Below are 5,723 nucleotides of genomic sequence, written 5' to 3' on the forward strand. Positions count from 1 at the left end.
GGAGGCTGCGGCGAGAGGGCTGCTTGAGACCAGGAGTTCGAGGGTGCAGTGAGCTGTGGATCACACCACTTCACTCCAGCCTGGGCAACAGAGCAAGAGCCTGACTCTACGAAACAGTTTAAAAATTAGCAGAGCAGACCGGGTGCGGTGGCTCACGCCTGTAATCCCAGCACTTTGGGAGGCTGAAGCTGGTGAATCACGAGGTCAGGAGATCCAGACCATACTGGTTAACACGGCGAAACCCCGTCTCTACTAAAAATACAAAAAATTAGCTGCGTGTGGTGGCGGGTGCCTGTATTCCCAGCTACTTGGGAGGCTGAGGCAGGAGAATGGCATGAACCTGGGAGGCAGAGGTTGCAGTGAGCTGAGATCACGCCACTGCACTCTAGCCTGGGCGACAGAGTGAGACTCCCTGTCAAAAAAAAAAAAAAAAAAAGAAAGTATTGATAGCTATGGCCCTCTTTAAAATATTTATTTAATCATTCCGTGAATCAGATGGCATTTTAAAGCTACTTTGTTTCCCAGCTCGGTGAACACAGCTGGTTTGTTTTATGTGCATGGCCAAGGGTAGATGAAAACTTGATAAGAGGTCCATGGGCACCACAGTTTTACAAGACTCTTTTCCAGAGCCTCAGCTTGCATCTCTCCAGACGCTTCCCTGAAGCTGATCTGCCTGAGAACACACCTGCAGTAAAGATGTCATGGTGGTTCCCTTCTCCCTCCTCTGAATTCAGAAGTGACATGGTTGTCATGGGGATGCATAATAATATGTTTATTTGAATTGACACAGAAGTCTGATTTAACCAGTTGGTTTGATGAGGAAGACTGGTTTGCCAGTTAGGCTATATGATGGGCATTTTCCACCAACAAAATTCTAAATCTGTAAGCTCAAAGTTTTGACAAAAATATATGTTGATTGGGTGATGAAGAAAGATCACTTTATTTTAAAAATTACATTGTGAAAGGTCATCTTCCCAACTCTTTGTATTTTAGACTGAGCAAGGTGACTTTAAGTGGGCGAGTATGAGGCATAAGTAATAGTCCTTTGCCGAGTTTCAGTAAAGCCGTTATGCTTTACTTAAAAGAAATTGTGACAGTAAATGACTGTAATGACAGGTAACTCTAATGATGGCCATGTTTAAATTCTTTGCTTTTGACCAAATGAAAGGAGGACCTGATTACATTGTCAGCTGCTAGATCATTAAAAATTATGTAAGATGATAGATCATTATGTGATATTTGCCAATACCTTGGAGTTCAAAGAATAAAGTCATTGCTGTAACAGGTCTACTTCCATTTTCACTTATTTATGTGAACAGCCTATGAAGATGAAAGCTAGGAATAGCTGGTATTAATGCTGCCTGCTGTCATAGTCTAGCATAAGGTAAGATTCAGCCACGGACAACTGAACTTACTGAAAAGAAATCTGCTATACGTAGGTTATTAAGAGGTGATTTTTTATATTTATTAATTATTTATCATTTTATGCTTTATTTATGATATATCAAACATCTGTGAATTAACAATAATTGGAATAGTAATACAAAATTTTAAATTTTAACACTTAGAGGCTTATGGTCAAAAGGAATTTAAAATATAGATTTAATTGTGTATATTTTTATTGTAGGGAGAAGGATGATAAATACAATATTTTTAAGCATAACTATGTAATTTACAAAAATGGTGAGGGGGAAATACAATGAAAGTATGAGTTCAAGGAGAAAGGGTATGAAGTGTCTACCAATTAAAGAAGAACCTATTCATGTTTGGATAAATGGAAGATGATGAGCTTCAAGTTGCTAGAGTGTTCAAATTCCATTTGGTAGATTTAATACAGGAACATTGTGGCCTCATTTTGAAATGTCAATATCTACAATGAATAGGCAGTTAGATCCTTTCAAGTATTTAAAATTATGATGAAAAAGTTTTGATATGAATTGAAAAAAATCAGAGAGAGACTTAAGTTTTTAATGTTCTTTTTGGATAGAATATGAAGAAAAATAATCAAGGACTACTACTAACTAGACATATAGAATATGTGATGCTGGGCCAATGGCATGTTATACTCTAAAACCATAGACAGTATTTTATTTCTGACAAATAATTCTTCATACACAATTGGAAATCTGTGCTTAGAGCATATTGGGGACAACTACTGCATGAAAGAACAAATGAGTAGGGCAATAACAGTTTCAGTTCAGAGGTATCAGAGAGAGAGAGTGCATAAAACACAGGCAGCCTTTGGCAGTGTGATCAGGAACTGGTTAAGGTTGGTTCCTAAGAAAAGAGGAAAATCCTATTAGCAAAATGACCTTCAAAAAAAAAAATAGTTACAACAAGCTTTTGTACTAATCAAAAAAAATCCATAGTAACAATGAAAGGGACAGAGGAGTCTGAAAGCTGGGTATTTATTTAGGGAAGGATGTTAGGGAGGGTGCTTACATTCATAAGGTTATGAGGGAAGTGTAAGAAGGAGGCAGAGAAATTTAGCCTACAAAACAGTTTACATGGCAAAGTAAAATCGGGGAACTTATTATTTAGTCGTAGATTTCAATTCAAGTTTCTAAGTAGGAGGAGGACAGAGAAATAGAAAAAGAGATGTACTTTCCAGAAAATATAGAGATACATCAATAATATTATTATTTGAGACAGGGTCTCACCCTGTTGCCCAGACTGGGATGCAATGGCATGTTCATAGCTTGCTGCAACCCCCCTCTCCTTGGCTCAAGCAATCCTCCCACCTCAGCCTCCCCAGGAGCTGGGACCACAGGTGCTCACCACTATGCCGAGCTTTTATTAGTTTTTTTTAAGTAGAGACAAGGTCTTGCTACGTTGCTGAGGCTGGTCTTGAATTCCTGAGCTCAAGCAATCCTCCTGCCTTAGTTTCCCAAAGTGCTGAGATTACAGGCGTGAGCGACGACACCTGGCCCTGATGAATTATTTTTTCAAAAAAGACCTTGGCTTTGTGGGAGAGGGAGTTACTGGGAATTATTGCCTCTTTATTAAAGAAGAACAAAAATTGGATCATAAACTATCTCAGGAAGGATGGAAATTTTAAATTTTTTAGGTGGGATTTAATTTGAACACACTGATATGATTAAGCCTTTGCTTTATTAATTATGTAATCAACAAATAGTTAATGAATACAGTGTCTGCAAAGGATTGATTTCAGGACCCCCAAAGACACCAAAATCTGAGGATGCTCAAGTCCCTTATATAAAATGCTGTAGTATTTGCATATAATTTACACACATCATCCTGTATACTTTAAATCATCTCTACATTCCTTATAATACTCATAATTTGCAAATAGTTGTTAGACTATATTGGTTTTTATTTGTATTATATTTATTGTTGTACTTTTGTTACTTATTTACTTACTGAATTTTTTTTTGATCATCAATTGGTTGAATCCAGGGATATAGAACCTTTGGATATGGAGGGCTGACTATACTTGCTTGGTGTAAGGCATTCTACCAGGGGAATATGTGAGTGAATAGCAGGGTCCCTAGCCACAATTTCACAAGCTCATTGAAAAGCCAAAGAACATACATATAAATAGATATAAGATAAAGCAATATGTTGTAACAAAACAAGAGCCCTAGCAGAGAGCAAAATTATGTTTAATTTAAGTAAATAAGGACAAATTCATTCATTTACTCAATTTATTCAATCTTTCAATAAATATTTAAGTGGCTATAATACAGTGACGATAATAGAGTCACTCAGTGCAGGGGTATAGCAATAAATAAGTCAGACCCAGAGCTTTTCTCACTTAAGCCTTTGAGATTATTGGAATAATTTCCTGACAGTATATTTTTTAGGAAATTTATGTTTTTATGAATCCTGAATCATGAGAAAAATCAGTAGAGACACTGGGAAAATGGAGGAAGTTATTTTAATTCTTCTATGATAGTTAAAACTTAATCATTGTAGAGACGTTACAGATTTACAGAAATGTGCTTAGGTCAAGTTGAGAGCAAGTGCAGGAAACGCCGATGCATGGAGTTGAAGGTTAAGTTCAACATTTCAACAAGAATTGGGATAGGAGGACTTAAGAGAAAATTAGTTATGATCTAATCAGTCTGTCTGGTTTGTAGCTGTTGCTATGTGTTAATTGTGTGTTCCTGGCCCTGTCTGACATTAATGGAACTCATCCATGCAGTTAAAATAAATATCAATAGCCTTGTACATATAGTATACTTCATACAAATCTTATTGGTGGTATTCCAAAAGACAAGTTTCTACAGCAAATTAACACCTAATTTGAAATTTCTGCCTGTGATTGTGTTAACCTTGCTAGAGGATCTGCTGTTACATTATTTGAATTCTCTCCAATTATGTTCACTGATGTTTCTCCGTCCAGTGTTTGAATATTTGTTAGAGGCTGCAGTTCCTAGGTAACAGCCACCATGTTGGTAACGGAAACCTGTAGTTTGAGGCTAAAATACATGCTGGCCATTTGCATACATTTTTCACTAACCATGAACTGACCAATTGCTTTTGTACTTTCCAGCACCCTAGAAAGACATTGTCATAAAATCAACTGGCTCCAGTTTAATGTTCCATCTTTGCTTCCCATTGCCCCTCCTCACTTCTTTATTTACTCCATGCTCTTCATCACCTCAGGTCTCCCCTTCCAGAAGCACTCCGTATATCTCTAGACCTCTCTTTCTCTGCCGTTCTTGTATCCTCCACCTGCAAAGCATTTTTGTTCCTTCCCAGGCCTAGGCTGTGCATTCCCTCGCCTTGAGCTTCCTGAAATCCCCCTTGTCTATGTTTAAGTCACAGTTTACATGGCCAGGCCTGTGAAGCCTTTCTAGATCCTACAGTAAAAATTAATCTCTTCAGTCTTCTCTTGGTAATGGTTTCTCCTCTTATGATGCATGCAGTTTCCTTGTGTGCTATTTAATATCCTCTTTTGACTCCCCACCAGATGTTAAACTCCTTGAGGCTGATTGTATGCTTCCAACTGGCACAGTATATAGCTAAGAGGAGGCACTTGGAAAATGTTTGTTAACTGGAATTAAACACACACTTACTGAACATGACAATATTGGCTAATTGAATCACAATGAATGGCTGGTCTAGATATACAGTAGTTAATGACTATTATAGCACCCATTTTTAGATATCTAGCCTTTTGCCCCAAATACCTCAGTTCCACAGGGGTATAGAATGCATGTTTAGTGGTTTGGACTGGCAAGAGAGCCTATCAATGTTACACCAATATTTCAACACCCTCTTTGAGCTTCTCCTGCTAGGGACACTACATTCTTTATATCTGGGCACATCCAGCTGGCACAGTCTGCTGTCGCCTCTTCCAAACTGGCTGCAGTGCAAGAAGCCGGGCTGCAGGACGCCTTTAACACATTAGTTAAGCTTGCTTAGCTTGTGATTGCCTCATTCCAACTTGCTACACCCAGTAACAGCTTGCAAGTCTTGCTGTTGGCTACATCAGTTGTGCTGTGATGAGCACCCTTCTTGGTCCAGATGCCTAGGCTTATCTCAAGACTGTTGCTGGTGAGCTGGGCTCTCTGTTTAACCTTCAGGAGGATTTGCAGGTGATGCTGAGCTAAATGTTCAAGGAGGTGGTAGTGTAGTCTGAGCAGATCTGGGCTTACAGGTGACCCATATACACATCTGCTTTACAGACTGAGAGTCTGAGCTGAGCCTTGACATTGTGGTGACACCACACTGTCACTGCATTCGTCTCTTGAGTC

General features: G+C 38.6%; 1 protein-coding gene across 2 annotated transcripts in view; it reads left to right on the forward strand.

Annotated features, from left to right (window-relative positions):
* TMTC1 (transmembrane and tetratricopeptide repeat containing 1) overlaps positions 1-5,723 on the forward strand; it is a 710,718-nt gene that overhangs the window by 417,392 nt on the left and 287,603 nt on the right. The gene's annotated exons all lie outside the window — the stretch shown is intronic.

This window comes from Mandrillus leucophaeus, unplaced genomic scaffold (genome assembly GCF_000951045.1).
Source record: "Mandrillus leucophaeus isolate KB7577 unplaced genomic scaffold, Mleu.le_1.0 Scaffold203, whole genome shotgun sequence".
Lineage (NCBI taxonomy): Eukaryota > Metazoa > Chordata > Mammalia > Primates > Cercopithecidae > Mandrillus > Mandrillus leucophaeus.